We start from the raw sequence: 25,623 nt of genomic DNA on the forward strand, positions 1-25,623 counted from the left end.
TTTGAGTGGGTAACAGAAATACTCTTTCTCACTTCTCTTATTCACACAGCTCCATCAAACAGTGCCATAGTAGTACATTCCCTTGAATGTAGTCCCAAGAAAATCCCCTTGGCTCAGAAAATCAGGTCCAGTGCACACACATGTACTTGGCGATGCTATCCTTCTTTCAGCAAACCAGTTTGAAACAGAAACTCTTACCTTTAGCTGCAAAGATTATAAGATTATAAGCTTTGGCATCACTTGCCTTACTGTATCTTAAAAGAAAAAAAGATGATGCATTGAGAGAACTTGATTTCTTTTCTGTAGTGATGTCTAACTTCTTGAGGTGTGAAATCTGGAGGCAGGTTTGTCAGGTAGCAGTCATACATTGGACAAACACTACGTTCGTCTTCAAAATGCACTATAAACTGCAAGCTTGGATATACAGAGGTGTTACAAGAATGAGAGAAGGTTTATTTTCTTCTCACAGGGAAGAACATACTTCTTGACAAAGGGAAGTATAATGTTGTTACCTGCACCCTTTAAACCTGTTCAAAAGCATGTGAAGGATGGATCTTGTGCTTATACAACCATCCTTCCAGTGTTTAATTCCCCTCTGTATAAACAAGAAACCAAACCTCATTCACATCAAGCAACAGACGTGTATATATGTATATATATATATCTATCTACACACACAAAGCTTAATATTCTGCTCAGCACGTCACACTGCCTCAACACAGCAAGGCATCAGTTGCACAAACAGGAGAAACATGCTGTTGAGATTCAATTAGAGCGGTATAAAAGAACTCACTCAATTGACCTAGTGCATTTCTAAGCACATTTCCGTAACCCCCAAGAGTGTGATGATCAATGAATTGAGTACAAAGTCCTTTGTATTTTTCAGGTTCTGAAAATCTGAAAGAATCAATTCCAAAATTTTTTTGGAAAAGAGAAAAATGTATTTGTTATAGACTAGAATGGTATGCACAAGCCCAATTCCTGGCACATGTGCCCTGCAATCAGAATGATGTATTTCAGGCAATGTGTTTTGTGTGCACCTACAGAGAAGAAAGGTATAAGGTCTCACTAATTCCTTTGTGCTGTTCACTGATAACTTAAGAAGCAGTTTAAAGGTGAAAACAACCCTATGAGGCACTGCTTCCTTCTTCCCACGGCATACAGAAGTTCACCCTGTGCTCCATCCGTACAGCCTGTGAACTAGCTTCTCTCCCTAGGGTTTGTACTGTGGCAGCACAGTGGTACTGGGGCCATGGGAAATAGCGCTGTGTAGCAAGGCTATGTGAGTTAACATATTTCTGTGGGAGAAGTTGTCTTCCTAGACAGCAAGGTGCTGTTCTTTCCAGAAAAGCACCCAACACGCTGTTCTGGTAGAAGAAAAACTGTGGCTAATGCCAGATCAATTTGGCATGGTTTGCAGTACAAAAAGAATGTTAATTGCAATTTAAAAATAATCTCTTTAGTTAATATCCATAAATTGTAAAGATCAGTGTTAATGCTAGGATCCCTGTTGGTTTGAAGCACAGTATGTTGAAGAAGGAAATTTTGAAAACTTTTTTGGATGACAGGAAATGTTGGCACTGCCACCATCTTCACAGCTATTGTCCCTGATGAAACTGGCTTTTGCTACTTCCTCAGCCATACAAGGCCCTCTATAGCCTCATTTCTCCTTTAGTTGAATGCTCTGATGAGAAGCTTAAATCTTTTGTCCCTGCTATACTTAGTATTTGTAATAGTTTTCTTTCCCTTCCAGATGTTATTGAAGTCCAACAACTGCTCTTGAGAGCCAAGCCAGATGTAAGCTATTTTTTAAAATACAATTCAAGCCAACTTTCTTTCTTTGAGATGTAAAAATATAACGAAACATTATGAATGCCTTTTAATGCCACAGAAATGCAAAAAATGAGTGCTATAATAACCATTAGATTATTTATCATCATCTGTCAAGGCCAAATCTTAGTTCTAATAGCAATCACCATGGCTAGGCTCCAATGCAATTATTATCAGGGACCTGCTCCAAAGACCATTGTCAAAGTCAATGAGAAACTTTTTCCCACTGAGTTCAGGGTACTTTGAATCAGGCTGAAAACTGTCTAAGCTTGCAGAAGCTGCCTTTGGTCCTCCCTGAGCCAACACTCACAACACAGAGGTTGCTGTTGGTGGAGGTACTTCAGGATACTGATCTCCACAGCACTGCCTAGGGCAGTGTGGCCAACCAGCTTTAAAAAATAGCTAAGTCCTTCCCTTGTTACCTCTGGTTGCTGTATCACTTAAAGTTGAGGTGATGCTGATCAGTCTTAATATTGTCATTCATGCTTGAGGATCCTTCAGATTGACAGTGGCTAGTAATTGGCCTATATTGACTTGGCAGGTCAGAAACCCATTGCAGCTTGCACAGAAACTTACTGAAAAACGGCAGCAAGACCTTTTAGTTTCCCAGCTTCTGCACTTCATGCTTGAATAAGATAAGGCACAAGGAGCGCAAGTTAAATTTTAACGGCTAAACACTTCCAAATCAAAACCAGGTTTGCCAAAGCAATATAAAGTTTTCATTGCTGCTGACCCTGTAAAAAGGGAGATATGGGTAGCTTTAGTAGTGACACACATTCCTGCTGGTTTTAATCAAAAGATAATTAATAGCAAATCATAACCATAATAGCGTATTTCATCCCAAAGGCTCCGAGAGCTCTTGATAAAATGTTGGCCAAATGCTGTGCTTAATTATACTCATGCAATTGAGTTCAAACGAGGGTGGATGCTCTTTAACCTCTGCAATGTGGCCACTTCCAAGAAGGAACAGCACCTGCTCATTAGAACACACTGCTCCCTGCAATGGGAAAGGGCAAGAAATACAGATTCTGAAAAAGTCAACTGAAACACTGGGGAATACTTTGCAATTATTACACAGATAGGCACTGGGTGAGGCAAATGTTAGTTTTACTTTAGCTAGCACAGAGAGAATGCTACAGCATCTGGCATGAAAAATGCTAGTCAGAGTCTTAAGATTCAGCTGATCCATTTCCAACACTCCATAAAGCACCTTTCTGCTCAGCAAGTAATGTCACACTGTGCAGCACCTGTGTGATTACATTTCTTATCCAAGTCCTGGCTAGCCGTAACCTTGCTGAGCTTTTGAGGTCTGGTGACTTATAACCAAAAGGGTAATGACCACAAGCACTGACAATCTAGCAAATTATTGGCAACAAAGGCTAATTGCTACTGCACGATATGGTGCTTGAATACAGTACATTACTCAGTGCATGACCTTTATTTTCTGTAATTTAATTCCTATCTGGTATCTAACCATCAAAAGATGCAATATCAAAAGAACAAAAAGCAAAAAACAAAAATCAACCAACACTGACCGTGGGGATATATTTTCATTTTGTCAAAAAGCAGTTACCTTTTGGAAAGATTACACTCTGGAATTGTTTAAGTGGTTGACAAATAGAATGATCAGAACAACAGTCAGTTTATTGTGTCATCTAGAACAGCATTAAAGATACAGCACTGTAGCTTGTAGTTTTTAAACCTGCCAAAACAAGTACTGAGTTGCTTTGTACTTACAAAGGCAGCTGTCTTCTTCCTTCACGCCCGCAGATAACCGCTTCCAGTTTACACGCATTTTCAGTTTCCTCAGCTGAACTACCAGTTTCAGCCTTCAAACCCCTAGTATCACTCTTAATCTGTTAAAACCGTGCCTCAGTAACATTTCTTGCCAAATGCACACTGCTAGACTCTCCAGATTAGCCAGGTTACACTAAATTCCTGGAAGTTACAGTTCAGTCCTATTGGCAAGTTTATCCCACGTGGAAATCTTAGTTCTCTTCACAGAACCAACTAGACAGTGGGACACTCCAGACTTACATCCTTCTTTCTCCCAGGGATGCCTGCATTAGCACATGCAGCTGAGCCCATGACCACGCAGTATGTCTTATATTTAGGGGTGTTAGCGCACAGTCACGCCCCTAGGGAGACAGGTCTGTGCATCCAGGAACCATACATTCAACAGATTCCCCTAGATACGTGCTTCTGAGTCATCATCTTGCCAATACAGCAGGCGAAGCCTAGCACATTTATAAATAATCTGTGGGAAACTTGTGGAAAACCGTAGTTTTCTTCCTTCACAGGAACTTCTTTAAACAGGAGCTCCCTTCTCTTAGTTGTTTTTAAGGAATTCTGCAGCATAAAACAGCACTACAAATTAGATACTCAGTAAGTTCAATGGACAGACATGGATCTTCATGTGTAGGTACCAAGAGCGGTAGAACTGTCAAGAGCACCACAAGCTTGGGCAGCCTGTGCTGAAATCCCTGCTGTATTCTCACGGCTTTTAGTTGAAAGTTAGCTTGGACATGTCTGCATGCCTTGTAAGTCAATATAACCGCAGCCCCCCAAAATCTCTGAGTTATGATGGAACAGTAGAAGATCTTGTTCAAGTTAATGAACGATATGTAACATAACATCCAACTTTAAACAGGACTCTCCAGTGGACTATGTCACACCTCTCCTAGCAGTTAAAGCTTAAATAGTTAGAGATTATAACACTGCCTCCAAAACAAGACTTCTTCCTTTCAAGGGATGCAGTGAGGAAAAAGCTGTATGTAGGAAGGCTTGGAAGGCAGGAAGGCAGGGAGGCAGGAAGGAAGGAAGGAAGGGAAGAAGGAAGGAAGGATTAGCATTTTGGCTCTGTGATACTATAGCACCAATTCCCAAGCATATACAATCATAGAATCACTTAAGTTGGAAAAAACCCTTAAGATCATAGAGTCCAGCCATAAAACTAACACTGCCAAGTCCACCAATAAACTATATCCCTAAGTACCACATCTACACATCTTTTAAACACCTCCAGGGATGGTGACTCCACCACTTTCCTGGGCAGCCCGTTCCAATGCTTGATAACACTTTTGGTGAAGAATTTTTTCCTAATATCCAAGCTAAGCATCCCCTGTCACAACTTGAGGCCATTTGCTCTTCTCCTATTGCTTGTTACTTGGGAGAAGAGACAGACTCCCACCTTGTTACGACCTCCTTTCAGGTAGCTGCAGAAAGCCATAAGGTCTCCCCTCAGCCTCCTTTTTCATCAGACTAAATCACCCCAGTTCCCTCAGCTGCTCATTGTAGAACTTGTTCTCTAATATTGGATCAGTAGGGTAATTTTAAAGTTCCAAGTCTCTTGTGGATCATAATCAGACCAAATTGAATTGAGGTGATCTTGAAATCTAGTGTCTTAAAACAGGTGCACTGCTGAAATGCAGATCACACACACTGGCCAGCAGCTCATGAGCAACAATTTGGGAACCACTGTGCTGGGGTTTTGTTCTGTATATTGCTGGCTGTTAATGTAATCTGCCACAGAATTTATTCCCTTAACATCAAGCTATTCTGCAAAATCGGAGCTTTCAAGTAAAAAAGAAACACATCTAGGCTAAAGCACCACAATTGACAGTGTGAGAAGTGGTACAAAATCTACCCAGAGCTGCAGATGGCTGGTTTACGTAGCTATGTTTTAGGTGGTAGTTTTGACCTTACCAATGCAAACTGCCACAGAGGCAAAAGGCAGCCAGCCCCACTGGGCTGTAACCAGTGCGGAGGAAATCCAGACAGTCACATGGCTACAACATGGCAGGTAACCCACAGATGTCTTACCAGACTATGCCAACAGCATGGGGAGGGCTGTGGTCTCTTCTGTACTATTGGTACATCCAAGCCCAGAGAAAGGCACCTCTCCTGTTTTAACATCCAACCTCAAGTGAACTGAATAGTCACTTGGTACTACTCAGGGAGCAGGTCTAAACAACTGAATATATGCTATATTTTAAAAAAGCTAAGCAATCAGAACCAAAATACTTAGACAAAACACAAGGACAATGGGACTATGATGAAGACAAGTGCTAATCAGTAGCAAAATCTATAACCCTGAAGTAATAGTAGAGACACTAGAGCGGTAGTTATTTGTTGCCACTTGTATAAATCAGACAGCTAGAATATCATTAGCTATCACCTTTTCAAACCACACGGGCAAACAAAATTCCTGATTATTATGGTGGATTACAGGACAATCCAATTATTAGTCTCTGCATAAATACTTGTAATTAATGGACAGCAGTGTTAAACTGCTAACATTTTCTACATTAAAACTCACAAGCAACTCACTGAAGATTTTGAGCAATCTGGCAATCCCTGCACAAATAGTAGGGTTTCAAATTGGTAATTAGCCAATTTCATGAGATGTATCCTCTCTATCTGCATGTCCTAGCGATAACCATCAGTGTTTATACTTCCATTGCTGTATGACTATCATGTATTAAACGTTAGTTTACACATCATCCTTAAATTCACATAGAGCAATGTAGACATTAAGAAGATAGACAAACATTTAGGGTGGGTTCATAATCCACTGATGGGGTAAATTATAAGCAAACACACTTCCAGACTTGCTCAGGAGGAAAAGGAGGAGGCGAGGTCTTCCTGACTCAACAAGTGTGTCACAGTGCAATGTATGTTGCTGGTTTTGTTATCAGTTTTGTGTATTGTAAGACGGTTAGTAGAGATTGTAAATGTTACTTCATCTTCTAAACAACAGAGGCTGTTTAGCGCAGCGAAACATACAGGACAAGACATGGGATTGACTCTTATAGAACAGCCATGGCTACTTTAATCCTATCGCAAGAGAAACCAGTTTACCTCAAAAAACTCCCTAGGTGGTGTTCTTTTGGTTCAATCCTCTGGCCAATTGTCACCGCCATTCACTGCTTATAGAGAGTCATCTGGGAGTCAAAAGTACCCATGTTTTTGCTTCTAGCTGTTAACGTCCGTCAGGTACCTGGGGTGCAGCTGCCCTTGGTGGAACACCGTGTGACACCGAGGAGCGCCTGCTCTGCGGTCCCTGGGACAAGGCAGCCTTGCTCCTACATGCAGCCACAGAAGTAGTGTGACCACCTGCTGTGGCGAGCTCACCTGCTTTTGTCCCTGCTCGGAAGATGCCCAAGAGAGATGGCCAGGGGTTTCTGACTGGAAATCTTACACTGGGAAAACATCAGACTGGAAAAGATCCCAGGGCCGGGGCAATTCCACTTGTTTCTTTTCCTACACGTGGACATTTTTGAGGAAGTTTGAAAATGTATCAATGTTTCAGCACTTTCAAAACAGAGCTCTAAGCTTTCCTGTTGGAAATAACTTTCCACTTGGAAACACCCATCACCCAAACTCTGTCAGAGAACCACTGGTTTTCCTGGCAGCTCACCAGACGTGCCGTTCCTAAGTCCTTTGTTCAGCTTTTGTGAACTCGGGCCAAGGGGAGCCCAGCAATCCCCCAGCTGCCCAAGGGAACCTCTCTCGGGCCCGGCTCAGCACAGTACGGCCCTGGAGCCTCGCTGGAGCCGGTCGAGGTGAGGTGGTGACGGGTGTTGCCCCAGGCAGGGGATGGGGTCTGGGCCTGCGGCCGGGCGGGGCGGGGCGGGGGCTGCCGCGGGGCCGGGGCCGGGGTCGGGGCCGCATGGCCGGTGCCTCTCCTGAGGGGCGGGATGGGGCCGGGGCTGAGGCTGGGGCCGGGGCCGCACGGCTGGCACCTCTCCTCAGGGCCGAGCCGTGGCCGTGGCCGCACGGCCGGTCCCGCTCCTCAGGGGGTGGCCGGGGCCGGGGCCGCACGGCTGGTCTGTCCTCACGGCCGGGGTCGGGGCCGATCCCGATCCCGATCCCGATCCCGATCCCGATCCCGATCCCGATCCCCGTCCCCCTCCTCAGGGGCGGGGCGGGGGCGGGGCGGGGCGGGGCGCGCCCGGCCCCGCTACTGCGCGGCCGCTGCTGCGTGGGGAGGGCGCGGCGGAGCGGCGGGCGCCGAGCTTTAAATGAACATTACTATCGCTCGGGGAGGGCAGCGCCGGTGGCTCGGGCCGATTGGCGGCGGCGGCGGCGGCAACAGCAGCTCTTCCTCCGCCGCGGCGGCAGGTAGGGTGTGCGCGTTTGAACGCGAACTTCGGTCCTTCGCAGCTCCCGGTTCGCGGCCGCCGCGGCGCTCTGAGGCGAGGCGGGGCGGGTGGCGCTCCCCTGCCCTGCGGCCGGCACCGCAACGCCCCGCGCTCTTCCCCGGGCGGACGGCGGCTGCCGGCGGCGGGGGATGCGGCCGCCCTCGGGGGAAGGAGGCTGAGGCGGCGGCGTGCCCTCACAGGCGGCGGAGCGCTGCGGGCGGAGGAGCGTCCCCACCGAGGAGCCGCGGGCGCCGCTGAGGTAAATCGCCCGGGAGGCGGCGGCGGGCGGTCGCCTGTTGCCGCCGCGCCGGTGGCGGTGGCCGGGGAGGGTGGCGGTGGCGCCGGCGCCGGGTTTCCCCCGAAGGCGCTGCCGAGCCTCGGCGTGAGGAGCGGGGCGGCGGGCCGGCCGGCCTGCCTGGCTGCCGCGGCGGGAATCCGAACTGGCCTCGTCCCAGCCACAGTGGCTCCCGGGAGGTGCAGGGGTTTGTTTCCTCTCGTTTAATGCTGAGCGGGTTCCAACTCCGTTAGTCGGCAGCAGAGCATGGGTTTGGAAATACGAGGTGTCAGTCCAGTGCTCCGTTTCGAGCGTGGTGATTACGGGTTTAAAGGTTTAGTTATAATCTCGGTCCATGCATTTTTTTTCTCCGTTGCTTTAGAACTCGTTTAAACTGTATTTTCAGCAGAGATGAGTGAACTTTAAAGAAAATCAGGTCAGGCATAGATTCCGGGCATCAAACCCTTTTCAGGTCCCAGAAATAGCCACAGAAGTAGCGTGACCAATTCTTCTTTCATGCACAGAGCTTCTTATTTCCGTTGGAATTTCTGACGGATACTGGAGCTCATCAACTGGATATTTTCGGCTTAGTTTATTGAAACCTACGCGCTTTCTGGGCTTGCGTTCCTATGCAATTGCATTCATCTCCCTTGACTGTACAAGGTTTGAGTTTCTGATCGGGTTGTTGAGCACAAGCTCTTTTCCTTTTTGCATTTTTAGGGTTTAGATCTGTGAGAAGATGAAAAGACCTGTGAGGAAACGTGCGTATTAGCTATTACAGGGTTAAAAAAATAATTATTTGGATAATGATAAAAGAGGTTCAGAGAGAATGTTTTATTTCTAATACTCAGTACTTGAAACAACGGGGTTGTTAAGTTATTGCATGTCTTATGAAGTTTTGAAACACGAATCGACAAATACTTATCTTGCAGTAAATGGGTCAGATGATAACATCTTCCACTGAATCTCTTACTTCTGTATTGGACAGTTTTGGTTGCTAAGTAGCTATGAATTTCTAATCCCAAAGTAAATGATGTCATAATGACATCATCATGTCCTTTCACTTGATTGATTCTCATAAGAGAACAGTAATGAGATTTGATATACATGTCCCATCTCTTTAATATTCTTCCTCTGCTTCAGGGGATTTCCTGACCTGCCTGGCAAATTCCAGTGAATCACACTGAGCTCTAGTAAAAAGACATTGCTTTTGGAGACAAGGTGGAACATTAAAGGGACAGGGGCTGATCCTGGCCTCTTCAAAATCTGAGGAACTTGGCAGCTTATGTTTTAAGTGTGGAGATCTAGATATGAAGGGCAGTGACTTAAAACTTGGCGTTACTAAATTTGCATGCAGGTGTGAAAGCGTCTTGAATTTCAGAGCCGCTTCATCACTGTTGAGGATCAAGTCAATGCGTGTAAATCTAATGCTTTAGGTGAGGCAGGGGGAACAGAAAAACCATAAACTGGTGTCTTCCTTCAGCTGCCAAAAAATATATTCGGTCCTAATTGTAAGTGGATGAAATCTGTCAGAAATTCCCATGTTCATAGTGTGTTAAGAATTGACAGCTCAATTTCTTTCTCCTTTTTACCACTGATTTTAGTATCAACACCGGCATCATAGGGGGCTTCCTGTAAGAGAGTTCTAAGTCTTTAGAGTTTGCAGAATGTGTAAGAAATTGATGGTTTTTTGTTTCTTCTGAGGTTAAAGGTACAAGTGATGTCATTTGCTGATGATCAGTGTGGACTGCTAGTTTTTATCATGTGTGTGTTCGTATGAGCATGGGTTGACATAGATTTTAGGCAATTGTTTTCATGATAAACTGTTGGTTTGCAATCATGAATTTCTTCGTACCCAGTGAGTTCGAGATACTCAGGACAGAGCCATGTGTATTTTGTGTGTGCAAATCCTACTATGTCATATGATGTGGAAAAGGGAGAAATGAAGCAATTTTCATGTCCGCTTTAATGGAACATGTAGTTTGGTAAAGTTAAAAGCTGTGTCTGTCTCATAAAATTCAGAGGCTGCTTACACCAATCTCACTTGATTCATGAATATCGCAGCTTGCTAAAATGCATTTCAAAAGTAAACAATGATTTGTTAGCACGAACGAGTTAGTGGTTAATGTATTTACTGAAGATACTGCCTGCTGATGTGATGCTTCTATTATCGCTAAAGTACTGCAGTGCTGATGGCACTATTAAGTATAACAGAGTAGTAATTGAACATGAGGACTGGGAACAAGTAGGGAGGTGGTGGGGGAAGATGGCTTTTGACTGCATATTTGAATCTATTCACCATGTAAGTGCAATGTAAGCTACAGAAGCAAAAAGGAAATTTCTAAATAATCTGTAAGAATTCTGCACTCATCATCCTATATGCAGTGACAAATTTCCGCAAGCTTTAGATGCTTTTTGGGATGACTCAACTACAAACAAATGATTCGTGAAAAAAAGGGGAAAAAAAATTATCTCTGAAGAGAATCCTTGGTGACAATTTCTTTTCAAGTTATCTTAGGATTTTCTACTTACCATGATTTTTTCTAACTCATGCCTGCCTTTAATGTTGGAAACAAAAAATGAATTTGGACTTGGGGATATATCTGTGCCTTTCAACTGCATGTTAGATGGTCATCTGTGACATTTGCATGGTTGTGCTTTTAATATGGTGACACATTTGGTTACATAAAATGCAGAAAGCAGTGCACCTCAAAGCCTTTCTGAATGCTTGTAATGGAAGGTTGATGCTGCAGTCCTGACCCCTTTGAACAGGCGATGACAGCACAGACGTGGCCAAATAGAGAAAGACAGTGAATGCTTTCACAGTTGTGACAGATCTCACTTAAAAGACAAGGTCAGTTCTTGCAGTGGCTCAGTAAAACAATGGAGAAGGCAACAAAGTCTTTTGTTGTATGAATAGTAATAAGAAATGCTGTCTTTAGTTTTTTGTTATCTACTGTAAGTCTAACCTGCATGCAGATCACGGGTGAATTATCTGTTATCTGGCTTAAAAAACCCCACAAATGATATGCTTCAGAACTTCTAGCGATTGAGGTGCTTTGCTCCCCTGCTTCCAGAAGCATGCCCTTTGACTGTCAGTGTGAGGGTAGGCAGCGATTCAGTCCCAGTTTCTGCTTTTGTCATAAGCTCTGCATGAGAATAGAATAAAATGCCAGGTGGATTACTAGATTTACTTTTTTTTTCTTCCTTTAGTTTTAGATTTTTAAGGGGAAAATAGTGTCTATAAAATCTGAGACTTTCTCAGGCCACTTGTGTGAGCCTTTTATAAGGGCAACACTGGCAGTTGGTATTTGAAATGAGTTCTGTTCAGTCAGATTGCAAGGTAACCTGGCAAGTAAATTAATCTACACCTGGATCTTCTTTACTGATGGAAAAACAATCTGCCAGCTCCATAAAAAGCACTATTTACAGAATGCAGAAAGGATTTAGTCCCTTATATACAGGCAAATAAAATAATTTTAAAATATATTTTTGTATATGTACTCTATCCTCCTTTCTGTTAGAAGGAGTTTGAAGAAGGAATGTCATGCAGTGTAACATGAACAACAAATTGTTACTCTCCAAGAAACCCCTTGGCTGCTTTTTTTTTTTTCTTTTTCAAATGTATTTTGCAATAATTTTAATTGTTCAAGATCTGGCCAACATGCAAGCTTGTGAACGTAGAAGATGCTGACCACGTCCACAGTAGGGCTGATGTCATCTGCAAACCAAGGACTAAACGCTGCTGTCAGTTGCACTAGTGTAGCTGGAACATTAGCTTGAGAGGTCATGCTTTGGCTTTGCCCCAAGGAAATAGACCCAAACCGTTTACATTAACATTCTGATATTTCCATGCTGCTACTCTGATCAGACTCAAATGTGCAGAAAATGCCACTCTTTGAACAGTAATTGTGCTTTGTACTGGGTTAACGACAGCTCTGTTACAAAAGAACCCTGTGGGTTACAGAAAACCCACAAGGTATAACAGCTACGAGTCCTCTGACTTCAATGGTAATTGATAGTGTTCTGTATCAATCAAAGTAATCACTCTGGTGTCTCAGAAGTCCCATGTTTGTCTTACTCTGCAGGAATTCTGATGTGCCACTGTTGTCTGTTTAAAAGAAGAATAAATATCACCAAACAACAACAAAACACAACCACAAAAAAACCCAACCCAACAACAACCAAAAAACCCTAAAAGAAATAAAATAAAATACAGGTGTGGGCCTTACATGCTGGTGGCTACCATTAGCTATTAGATATGAAAAGGCTTTCTGTTTAAGACTTAAATTAAACATATTTAGGTATCAATTGTTCCAAAATCACCTTTCCACTCAAAATAAGTTCCAAAAGAATTAATCATTTGGAAACGGAAGTTATTTTGGAAAACCAGAGAGATTTGTTAAGCTGGAAAATTTTGATTTTATTCCAGCTTTGATCCTTATATTTTAAAAGATGTGATATGTTGTTAGCAAACTTAATGCTGATTTTAGTTTCGAGCGCTGTCTTAGAATAATCTTTTTGTAAACTGAATCTTTACTGTGTAAGGTAACACTTATTTAATGTTTACTTATAATCATGTTATAATGAAATGCATACAATGAAAAATCAGTACTTTTGATAGCAATTGTATTCCTATGTGTATCAAGCAATACCTACACAGCTGAGGATCACACTGTAACTTTATAAAATCATTTAACAAGACTAAGCTACAGGGCAGAAGAAAGGAAGAAAAAAGTTATGTCAGTGGTGAATAAATACATCACAAAATTTTCAAAGATACATGCTTTCAGTTACCAAGTGATGTATTCCTTTCAATACAAACTAAAAATTCTTAAGTCACAGTCTGATCTTGAATTCTGCTTGTGCGAGAAATTCTGATGATTTTTTCTTTTTCCTCCCTCTGAATTAAAATGGATAAAACTAAGCTCAAGGTGCAGACTGCTTTCCCAGAGAAGTTTCCTCAGTGTTTTCATCACTTCTGAGTCGTGGGTGTTGGAGGGGAGGGGGAGAGTTTGCACAGTCTGTGCAATCACACTTCTTCCAAGATGTGACTTGCAGCATGCCCTTGAAGGGAAAGGGCACGCACCACCAACTCTTCGCCAATCTGAACCCTAGAATTAGTTAATTTGGGGGTTCTGGGATATAGCTCAGGGGAGTCAATTTGCTTGTTGGTTAGTTTTTGTTTGGGTGTTTATTCTGGCTGGAATGTAGTGGAGACTCAGTCTGACAACTGACACAGTGCTCAAAGAGAAAATACTTTATCAAGGTGATGCTGCTGTTTAACATCTCTCTTCGTTTCAGGCGACGACAACTGTTTCCCCACTGTATGACTGTTTCCTCAGTGAAGCTGCGATGAAATGAGGCAGCTGTTTTAAAAACAAGTATCACAGGAATAAAACATGGCTTCCAGTTGTGGATAGAACAAGGAGGGCACTGTTTAGTATTCTTCTCTTCCTCAGTTGTTTTTAAAGGCTAATGAAAGCCTAAGGAGACACTCAGACAGTCACACTAGCACAAATCCCTATTATTGCTCTGATGATGAGCCTTGGTACTGGAAATTTTGCATGCTGCATCTTTGTTGCCTTCTGTAGATGCTACAGATAGCAGGAAGGGATTGATAAAATGACACAGATGCTTTAATTATGATTTGATTACAGAGCAGCCAGAGGAGTCTATTCTGAGGAATATGCAATTAGGAAAAATTATGAGGACTATCTAACCTTCCGAAATTAAAATTAACTGGGATTATTTGAACAGGGTCTTAATATTTCTGAAATAATATAATTCCTGAAGGATCTTGCTGCTCTTATGTGTTAGATCCTCTCTAGTTTAGCAGGTGGGTTTCAGGGTAACACAATGTCATCTTACTCAGCTGCATCTACTGGTTTGCTTCACCGAGCAGTCCCATCCCTTGCTGGTCACGCACAGCAGGGTGACGCAGAGCCTGCGTTTCAACTGGAAGTAAGCAGCCATCCCTGGGTTGAAGCACAAAAAAAGGAAGAGCAGTTTAAGCGTTCCTGGATCATCTCTCAGTGTGAAAACAGGGTTTCTTCCATCTCGGGAGCAAGAAAACTAGAGTTGTGCAACCTTGCCATGTGGGTTCCAAAGGGAAGGTGCAGCTGGAAAATTCCATGCCTTTTCCACTTGCAAACTATTTGATAGCAGAAAGCTATATGATTAAGTATGTTAAGCTTCTTTGTGGGTTTAAGTGGTACAAATGACTTGAATTTAATTCCATTGATTTCACTAGGTGTCAAACATGAGCAGAATTCAAAATCTGGCCCAGAGTTGAATAGCAGCATACCTTCAGCCTCAATTATAAAGACACTTAAATCTTATGGAAGGTACATTCTCAGACAGTAATCGTGCATTCTTCGCTTTTCTGAAGTGAGTTCCTCTATGTGGACATGCAGCATCAGCCTGGAGACTGATGTCAGGCACCGAGCTGATAAAACGCTGGGTTGCCCCAGCTAGCTGCATGAACTAGCAGGTGAGGGCACGGGCGGGGCAGGAGGCTTTCAGGGTGCAAACAGCACCACATCCACAGCTGCTGTCATCACTATGCACACAAATAATGTTTTACTTACTTTTCCTCAACACTTAGCATGTTCATTTACCAGTAGTAGAAGTTGGGGTGTTTTTCTTATTTTCTGTAGAACCAAATATTTAAATATTAATGCTTGAAAATCATACCTCAAGTATAATGTCGGTTAGTCTCCCTGAACTACCGCTCTCCAGCCAGAAACAGCAGGACCTGCCGGGGCCCTCCGGGGCTCTGGTGTGGGCTGCTGGGTTTGCTCCAGGGCTGCAGGGTGGCAGCAGTGGAAGGGAGAAAGACCCCTGCCTCGGAAAGCTCCGGGAGACCCGCTCTTCCAGCGGCTCATCGAGGCCACGTGAACCCAGGCGTTGCTGACCTTGGTGCCTGGATGCCCCATGAATGGATATGGGGGTTGTGAGAAGCACCAGCTGGTTTCGTTCACCTCCCTAGGGGGCTTGTGCTGAAGACTGACCTTGCTTTTGACCTTGCTTACCTTCAACAGCAACAGATACCCCTGAGCTGACAGCGAATGTGGCCTGCGCAGCTGAGGATAGATGGTGTTCAGGACACTTAAAGAACCACTGTTCTTCCTGAACAGGTGCTGAGCGCGTTTAAGCTTAAGTGTAGCTAAAGATCAGCAGCTGCCAGTTTCCTTTGTCAATTATAAGGGCATTTTCTAGTGTAGTGCCTTCCTTATTTATTTTAACATTTCTTTTTAAAAGCCTTCAAACCCTCCAACTTCAAAGCATTTCTGTTCCTACTGACCCATGTGTATTTCACATGGATAAAACCTCTAGCTAGCAACTTGAGGATGATTACTCAAGGGTCGCTTTAATAAATTAGGTTATTTATTTTCTGCCTGAAATTCCCTGGTTGGTGACTAAGAGAAACTTTGTATTAAGCTGTGCAAAGCATAATGGGGTTGTTGTAATGCTTTGATGTGGAAATGCTTAAATGTCAAAAAAAAAAAAAAAAAGTGGTGTTATTGATAGAGAAAGCTTACTTCAGGTATCTAGGGACAATTTATATAAACCAAATATAGATTATACTAGGAAGATTATAGATTTTGGCAATAGCCCTTTTGAACTTCTATATTGGACATCATAAAAAGGTCAAAATCAAATTGTTTTCTTCAAGTGTTCTGCAGATAGTTGCAAATTCAGTCCTTTTTAAAAAATAAAGATATATTTTATCTCAGTGATAGGGTAATTAATATTGCAGTAAATGTAAGTAAGATTTTCATTTTCTCATACCTATTACAAAGCCATTCTTGATCAACAGACTTACTGAGATGACTGTACTTAATTTTTCTGGAATTAAAAGGCTATAGTGAATTTGCACTATGTTCATCTTGCTTAGTGAAGGCAGTTATATAAGAGTTGCTTCCCCTTCACTGATTGAATTATTTCCCATGCCATTTCTTGCTTTCCATGTTGCTTATAGATTAGCAAAAGAGTTTGCTTATTTTCTTCTTTTCTTCTTGTCTCTATTTTTGAGGCTTATTAGCACAAAGTAGCTCTGAGCCATAGCTTGGACACCAGAGATTCTGAAAACCTCAAATAGCCATAATAATGGAGTTGGATGAAGGATGCTGGTTGCCATGGGAACAGTGCATGTGCCACACAAGATAATGTAACTGCTGTAGTGCAGAGATCTGTGCTGCATATTGATTGCAAGATTTCTTGGAATTCCTTATAAATCTTATGCTGTGTGTTCCACCTAGCAAGTGAGAGAAGCTTATCAGCTGGACTAAATTCAGAGAGATTTTGTTAATTTGAAAAAAGTTGACTTTTACATGTGAGGAGAGAAGGAACGGGTCAGAACCACTCGAGAGTATTGTTGGGTTCACAGCCTTTCCTTGTTGAGTTGACAGTGTCCTAACTGTTGTGTTAAATCAGAGTTAATGAAGTATTGGAACTAAGGCACTACGGGTGAGTGCCCTGAGTTAAAGGGGCAATAGAAGGCCGTAGGAAACTGAACTTTCCCCTAGATGTTTCATATGGTGGCTTGTCACCTGGACACCTGCACAGTATTACAGTTCCCCAGTGTACCTCTATGCTTTTGTTGGTATGCTGCTGAAAAGTTCATTTTTGTTCCAGTTTGTCAGGGATGAATATAACTAGTAGCATAGCTGTGCAAAATACTGTGATTAAGAAATATCACACTCATTGACAGCCAAGAGGATGAGTGCAGTATTGGTCATTTCAGCAAGCTGCGGGAAGACGAAACATGCAGGTTTTAATATGGAGGACTTCTGTGTGAGCAGGACCACACTTGGGTTTGTTTCTCAGTAAGGCTGGGCTTTGCTTGTCTTTAAATGTATGAAAATCACACCTTTCAGAGTGGCAGCATCTACCAGGTTAGTGTAGTACTAGTAGGCTGCTAAAGTTGTCCGCAATATTGCATAAACCCAAATGAAACAGGACTGGTTTCGCTATAATTCTGCAGCCTACGTTTTCTGTGTCCTGGAATAACAACATAGAAACTCTAGTTATTGTTTATTATTTGTTATCAGTAGCCCAGTTCCTCACTGGCATAAACCAGCAGAGGTCTATAAGTGGTCGTCTTGGTGAAGTGCTCCTTCACTGCAGGTAAGCCCTGGCGTGTGACCTCCCCAGGGGCTCGTATCCTGCTTCAGCATCCTGCTTCCTGGACTCGGATGGGATCTCTAGGCCACGTTCACTCCTCGGTGAAAGGCAGTCAGGTCCACTAGTGCTCAAGATGATTGTGCAGATGAGATAATGCAAATGAAAACTGTCCTTCTAATGTTACCCCTCTGGGAAGGGTGATGCCAGAAGCTTTTGCTTGCCTTCAGCAGGACTGCTGGCAATTGGCCACTTGTCCTCTCTCTAAAGGTAAACATTGTAACTGTCCCAGTGCCAGTGTTACTGAATCAAACCTGCCACTCCCCTCCTCCCAAGTTACATGTGGGGATACATAACCTTTACATTTTTCCTTAGATCTGCTTTCCCAATCTTTTTTTCCCTATGAGGAGTTTGTGTCAGTACATGAACTTCTGGCAACTATTATTAAAACCCAACAAGGCTGGTAACTGAGATTTATTGGAAGGTCTCTGCTTTTTTTATTTCGTCTCTTAATTCCTGGAAAACCTGCAGTTAGAGAAGATACTGTGTAATCATTGATCTTACAAGGTTTTTGGAGATGATGTAGATAGTTTCATACTTCACTGGTGCTATTTGAATCTCTGGGTGTTGTCTGACTCTACCTCAAAAGTATCAGACCTTGAAGAACTGCGTTAGTGAGGTTTTCTGTGTCTGCTCTAATGAGATACTTATCTTGAAGGAGAGATGGGTAACTTAAAATCTATCTGAGGTATTATTTGTCAGAAATGTGTCTAAGAGGACATTTTTAGAAATGTTAGGCTGTTGTGCCCTTGGGGCGTTATTTGCAGGGTTGTGTGACTTTGTTCATCAGTACGGGTCATCTCAAATGTGGTGCTCAGATATCCATTCAGTTTATTCTTGACTACTATTTCTGCTTTTTCTTTACTACTATCCCTAGTTTTAGATGCTACCACCACAGCCCATCAGAGTACCTAGTTTTATTGCCAGTTCAAAAAACTGATTATACAGGATCAGCTTCTCGGAGGAGTTCTGAGATTTTTTTTGTACAGCCAAACCAAACTGAGATATCATCCAAGATGTCTGTTTATAATAGAGGTGACTGCTTTGTAACGTATAGACAGCTAACGTTTTAGGCCACTTAAACATGGTAAGGGACTAGTGGCACTGCACTCTATGTTTAAAGCCATTGGATTTTCATTTCTTTTGTAACCCTTTGACACTTTTTGGGATTGTGTAATAATTCATGTGTAAAATCCTTAGCCTTTTTTGAAACGAAGTGTATGTTCAATTTAGTAAATGAACCCATTGGTGAACTTGGATGTTCAACGTCACCTTGGATAGGAGCAAGGCTCTTGCCTGAGTGGTGTGAGGCGCCCACCTGCTTGGCTGAGCCCTCCTGCCACACCTGGTCTGAGCAGTGCCATTCGTGCCCTGAGGGCCTTTGTGTGCAGCTCTCACAGAAATGAAGCCTGGGACCTTCTGCCAGGTGTCCAGGGATTAGCTGGTTAGGTTTCTATACGTGTGTGTAAATATACACATAAATACACACCCATTAACCGTGTGTTTTTCTGTATATCTCCCCCTCTCTCTGTATATACTCTGCAGTTCTTATCTTTTCCTGCTCTCAGCGATGCTCCTGCTGTCACTTAATGATGTTTAAGATGATCGCTTGGATTAGAAAGCTCTTCAGTTAGGATAAAAGTGAAGAGGCAGGAACTGAATGTCACCTGTAACTTTTGTTTTGGCCCAAGCTGTGCACCAGCTGGAAGTGGCTTGTCACCATAACAGGGCGGTCATATGGTTCTGAATGAACATGTAGCTGAGGCACAGTTATCGATTGTCACTCGTCTGTCCTTGGACTCTCTGGTACTGTCCTGGTACTATCGTGATTTTAAATAAATACTCAGCTCTCTTAAGTGTGGGAACAGGTATGAATGCCTGTAAATGCCTACAGCAGCCTGGCTCAAGGTGGCCATGAAGAATGCCAGGGAATGTGTGTCCTTTCTGTGGTGTTTCATGGTGTTGATGTCTATAAGTCTGTCGCTTTGTCCCCAGGAATTTTTAATGTCAAAATGGTGCTAAATTTGATAAAGGCAGGGACTGAGTTTATAGCAGGATATCTCTTCAACTGACACTTTTTTTACAACAAAGCAGAGTTTTAGGGGCTCGATAAAAAACCCATGTGAAAGACAGGGCATCTACTGCTGTCATTCGATGGAAAACTATGTAGGTTACCAAATGTGTCAACTTCCATGTTATCCCTTAAGTCACTTTCCTTGGTTGAACTCCACGGAGTCTGAAGCTGCTGCTGATTGTTAAGGTCTTGCATAGCACCTAGTGTACAACATTCTATAAATCTTCCCTGTTTACTCTACTAAAGCTGTAGGAATTGAGTGATTATAAAGTAATGATTAACACCTTATAGCTCAATAGATTTTAGGAGTGCAGGTCTGGTAAGAAATGCAGCTGCCGCCCCCTCCCCTATCCTGCCAAAAGCTCCAAAACCCACAAAAACTCTGGCATGTAAGATGGTTGCTGGATTGAATATAATAATGTTCCAATCATCGGCATGTGTAGTTGAGAAGACAATGAGTATTTCTGAAGAAAACAGTAGGGAAGTGAGCCAAATGCTTACCTTGGAAAGGTCAGTGACTTTAACGTATCAGCAGTAATTTGTACTAATTGTGAATCTGGCCCTGGCATCTAGGCCCCCTAAGGAGTAGAGCAAGGGTTATTCTGGTTTTGTGAATGCAAGCAAATCAAGACTGTATGGTTTATCATTCAGAACTCCCTTTCCAAGTGCTTAAAGCCACATTTAAGTCTTCAAGAAGAAGCAGCGATACCTGATGGTGCATAGTTACAAGTGGTAGAATTTTATCTTCGTGGCTCCTGGAAAAGGAGATTGATGGTTCTGCTTCACAGAGACGCTCAGAGGACTGTGAGGAAGATTGTTTTCTCAAATTTGCATTCAGCTATTCTAAGTTTATCCATTTCCACTGAGCACAAGGATGATTTTGATTTTACACAACAAGAATTTCTAAGGAGGCGCTAGATTTACAAAAGCGGTTGCCAAGGGTCTCCTAGGGACTTGACAGATTTACAGACGGATGACATACTACTACTGTACTCCCAATGGAAATTGGGTTTGATATAAATAATAAAGAATTGGAGGTGCTCAAGGACAATGTTCAAAAGCAATTTAGAGAGGCCATGGAACATTTTGATTTGTCTCAGTATAATTCCTCCCACAAAAGGGAGTTGAACTGTGGTGGAATTTATTTATTATAGCTTTACACTTTTTTTATATTGAAAATTGAGCTTCAGCATTATATTCCACTTCTGCCTTTCCTTTTGCAGATTACATAAAGATAAATGAGTATCTTACATAGGAAAAATCTTTGGGCTGGGGAAGGTTTAAATGAAAATTTTCAAAGATATTTTTTTTTTTTCTATTTCAAAAGAGTATGTATGTCTCAGCCAAAGTGGTTTAGTAATGGTCAAATATGGGCTTGGGAAATGCTTAGATGGACCTTTGAAAAATGTCGTAAACTTCCTAGCTAATATTTTCTAAGTATTAAAAAAAAAAGACACGCTATTATTTGCAGATCACGTCTGTGCCAACACTGACAGTCTTAGAAAGGCAACCCTATTTAGTTTGCTCTATTGTTCTTTATATGAGAACTTGCTGCCTTTTCTTCTGAGTAACACAAAAGCTATTTTATTTCTGAGGAACAAATGCTTTCTGAGTGAATCCTGTAAGATGCTGGGTTTCTTTCATGAGACCACTATATTTTCCTTTTGCTGCTATTTTTGAAGTTGTAGGAAATTGCAACAGAATTGCATTACAAGGGCAGAGCTGCTTATGTTGTGTTTTGCTTCAAGTAGTTAAAGAAAAGAATTGCTGAGAGGTGCCTGAGATACGGCAGCTAAATAGGCGAATGCCCATGTACCTGCTAGTTAAGACATGTGTATTGCAGCTAGAGATGAATTCTTTTCATTTATAGATGTACTGATGTTAGAGGTGAGATGGAGGGGCAGGGGAATAATGTTCCTTCTTTAAAGGTCATATAGATGTTGTCTTGAAATGCATTGTATTCAGGCTCTCTCTAAAGCTATTGCAGCTTACTTTTTGCTACAGCATATTGGGGGAATTAATCACCTCCAGGTATTTACAGTCAAGATCAGCTTCTTCCTCGCTCCTTGCAGACAATCTAAAAATCACATTGATGATGGGTAACACTGATGAGTATATAGTAAATCAAACAAAAAAACTGTGCAGATTTATGGGCAGTTTTCTTCCTAAGGGGTGACAAAGGTGTACAGATTGAGGACAGCTTAGCTGTCCTCAAAGGTACTCCTATTGTTGAAGCACAGAATGAGGAAAACTAGCTGTAATTGCTCAAAGATGTATCAGTTGTACTTCCCCTGTGGATAGAAAGACATGGAAATAATTAACACTACAAAGGAATGGCCACAATGGAAAGAGTCTAGCATTATCCTCTGGTGTCCTTTTTGGAAGGCAGATGAAACCTGTCGGGGCCCAGCTCCCTGCCTGCCTTACTGCAGGTAGGAGACTTTTGGCAGCAGTGGCAGAAGCAGTGTTGAAATGATTGCTGCCTGGTACTGCGAGAGTTGTTGCTTCTGCTTGGACCCTTGGGGTTTAAGAATGGCCAAGGAACACAACTGTAGGCAGTTCTTGTCCTTCCATTTTATTCCACGTGGTCTGCTAGTTTTTTGAGCTGGATGTTAACAAGTGGGTCTGCTCTTAAGTAACCCAGCTTTCTGCAGCAGGTGTGGGATTTGGCACTGGGCCCCTTGAAGAAGTTAGGTCTGAGAGAAGAGCTTGCAGCTGAAGAGCTTTGAATAGCAGCAGGTAACATCCTCAAACTGCAGTATCTCAGACTTGTCACTGTTTCTTGCTTGCTTCTGGATTAGGAGCATAAACAAGCAAAAAATTCTGAGGAGTGCTGTATCCATTAAAAAACAACAACAGCAAAAGCCCCCAAACCAACAACAAAAGCCCAAAGAATTTTTGTTTAAGAACTAACATTGGGTCAGAATGGGGAACATAAGTGATTATTACACTTAGCATCTGGCATGTGTGTCAGCCTAAGTTGTGTCTGAAAGCAAAATGTATGGCTGTCTCCAGAAAGTTTTATTCATCAATGCTGCATTCAGGCACTTCAGGGAACAGCTGGTGTAGGGAGATTTACATGGGTACCATACGTTCTGCTATATTTATACTATCAATTATTATGCTGACATGGTTTCTGCGTGAAACACATAGTGAACCTCTCTGTAGATTTATTCACTTTTTGGCTGGGCTAGTTAAGATCACACTACTTTGTTTATAATTCTTTTCTAAAGGCATTTGCAGTGTTTGTGTGTGAAGTAATTGTGTAGTTGTTTACCTTCTGCAAGTGTTTGTAACAAGACTTATTCTGTAGTCTTGGCTATGAATATTAGTTGTACAGCAGTTTTTCTCCATGATGCTCCTACCTTCAAGACAGAGGATTTACAGGCAGCTGCTAGAAATGAGTGTTGCTTTTCCAGCAGGAGGCTCTTGTAGTGGAAATCGGGGAGCTGGAAGAGAGGTTGAAAGTGTAAATGGGAAAGCCCAGGGGCCTTTGCAGAAAGCCATCTCCACTGACCTTGATACGTTCACAGTAGTGGACAACGTGGTTCTCTGCATTTAGACATGGTTATGGGAAGTATAAAATGTTGACTGGATGACAGCTGGACTGCTGTGACATTTTGCAGGGGAGGGAAGGGATCACCAGGAAAGCTGAATTGGTTACTTTTCCGTCTGGAGGATGGGTATTGTAAAAGAATGCTGCTTCCGTTCATATATATATATTTATTTTTTTTAATATAGGATTAATTCAGTGCCAGCTACCTAATGTCACTGTTGCTTCCACAAAATATTTAAAAGTTCTATAACAGCAAACTGAAATAATCTCCATTCAATTTAAAACAAAGCTCTATATTTTATTTGAATAATGATGACCTCCTCCTTAAAATCAGAGGTGAAATTCCATCACTGGTTGGATGTGCAGAGGAGTCTGAAATACATAGTATACCATTGAATGAGTTGTATTGGAGGATGTCTAAATTGTCTTGCAAATAAATGTCTCCAACATCATGGTTTATTTCTAGGGAACTTTATTTAGCAGGAGCATGAGTTATCTCTGCCATGTAGCAGTCAGGATTCACAGTTTTCATGAAATATCTCCTACTACAGGAATAAAGACTTCCTTTGTTTACTGGGGGGGGAGGGGAAGCACCCTTCAGGCTGTTGTCTATAGCTGCTGACGTGATAGAACATGAATATGCCTTTGCTTGTGGAATCTCAGATTGGCATTTTAGTAGGGAGGGGGGTATGTTCAAGGGTAGCTTAAAGCTGACACTTTGTCATCTTGCAGTGATAAGCCCTAAAAAGAGCTGTTGTATGCACTGGAGAATATTATGCATAATAAAAATAGGAATACTGGAAGAGTTAGAAACCGTAGTTTGTATTCAATAGCTGAATTGTGCAAGGTATGGAGTGCTGTCTTGTGTGGAACGTTCTCAGTTAATGGGAATTTCTTTGCTAATAAAAGGCTTCAAGATTTGGTCCAATGGATCTTAAAAATGGTAGTGCTATTTGTGGATATGATTGGCAGATGTAATCCCTTTCCTGCTCTCATCTACATATTTCCTTTCCTGGTCTGTGCCTGCCATTAGACCAAAACATAATTAAATCTAGTATTTGAGAACCAAAGTAGACATTAATCATTCAGGGTGGTACTTTCTTTTTCTTCCTTTTTTTGGAAGTCTAAGAAAGATAGACACCTTAATCCCACTGAAATACACACATATGTATTTTTGGATCTTTGGAAAAATTCAGCCACATTGTTTAATATAATCCAGTGGTGATCTTTTATTCACGCCCTCTTACACATAAATCTTTGACATTCCTGTTGAAAATATTGTAAATGAATTGGAAATGTCATATTTTTTTAAAAAAATAACACTACCATAGGTTTTTTTTCTTATCTATTAGTTGTAAGAAATATGCAAGTTTTACTCTTTTCTGTCTTTAATTGCACCACTTGAATCCCACAAATGCTTCCATAGCATAACAGAAACAAACTTTCCTCAGTTTCCCCTTGTCTTCATTGAGGTAAGCGGTGACTTGCTGATAGCCATTGCACAAGCACTCTTTTTCTGATCAAACCTGAAAAAAACATAAACAGGCTATCACAATGTGCCAAGTAGCATTGGCCCCTCTAAAGCGTGACAAGCAAGTGAAAATTGTGCTGCCTTAAAAAATGTGCCCAGCTTGCCCTGAATGTAGTTATCCTGTGGGGTTATTACGGGGGTTTGATACGCAGTCGGTACGTCCCTTTTAACAGCTAGCCATGTGAAAGGTCATAAGGTTTCAAGGTAGGAATGATGGAAATCTAAAACTGGTGGTATCTTCACATAGCCTATCCTCCGTGGGTTGGAGGCACTTCAGTGAATGTTTGCACAAGTAGGAAACAATATTTGGAGTTTATTTGCTCTCCTGCATAGAACAAAAAGGGAAGTGGGGCAGGAGAATTTATTCTGCCTTCCTTGATGGAAAGCCTTATTCACAGCAGCTGTCTTGGTATAAACAATTAAGCAAATGAAGCTGCAGTCCGTGGGCCTGACATGCTTCTCCCATGATTTGCAAGCAGCGTGCCACCTTTAGGGATGTGGTGGGCGCTGTGAAAACTCATGGTACACAACCGTAAAAAATTTAAACTGGGAAGAACCTCTGGAAGTCATCACGTCCATGCATGTACGCTATGTGAGCTGACTTTGTTATTTGTCCACATTTGAACAGCTTATAGAAAAATGTTAACAAAACAAGAAATTATACGTACGTCACTCAGGTTCTCGTTTTCTCTGCTTCTTCCAAGTTGATCATTGAAAGGAAGATTTCATAGCTATAGGGGGATGAATATTTCTCTCCTTTCTGCAATAAATTTATAGCATGGTATGCTATTTGTTTGTTTAGGCTTGTTAAAATTTTCTCCTTTTAGCCAAATGCCCTTTTCCCTCAAAGTAACATGAGCTCCCAGTGGAAGATGAGGATATTCACTGCTTAACAGAACGAAACCCTCCGGTTCCACAATCCCTGCAGTCTGGCAGTATGTTTGGAGTAAGGCCATTATGACAGCCTTAGATTGGCTTAAAGCTAAATCACGGGAGAGAACGCTCAGTCTGTGCTATGCAGATAAGAAC

At 42.2% G+C, this 25,623-nt stretch overlaps 1 protein-coding gene across 2 annotated transcripts in view; it reads left to right on the forward strand.

Moving 5' to 3' along the window:
* The first annotated feature begins 7,789 nt into the window (after positions 1 to 7,789).
* SLC6A1 (solute carrier family 6 member 1) overlaps positions 7,790 to 25,623 on the forward strand; it is a 61,147-nt gene continuing 43,313 nt past the window's right edge. The window contains exon 1 of one of the 2 annotated variants that reach the window (XM_055709521.1): positions 7,790 to 7,953. The gene's annotated coding sequence lies outside the window, so the exon portion shown is untranslated. Of the gene's footprint in view, positions 7,954 to 8,152; positions 8,233 to 25,623 lie in introns of those variants that run through there. The other variant, XM_055709522.1, reaches the window with a different exon arrangement.

Source organism: Falco cherrug, chromosome 4 (genome assembly GCF_023634085.1).
Source record: "Falco cherrug isolate bFalChe1 chromosome 4, bFalChe1.pri, whole genome shotgun sequence".
Taxonomy (NCBI): Eukaryota; Metazoa; Chordata; class Aves; order Falconiformes; family Falconidae; genus Falco; species Falco cherrug.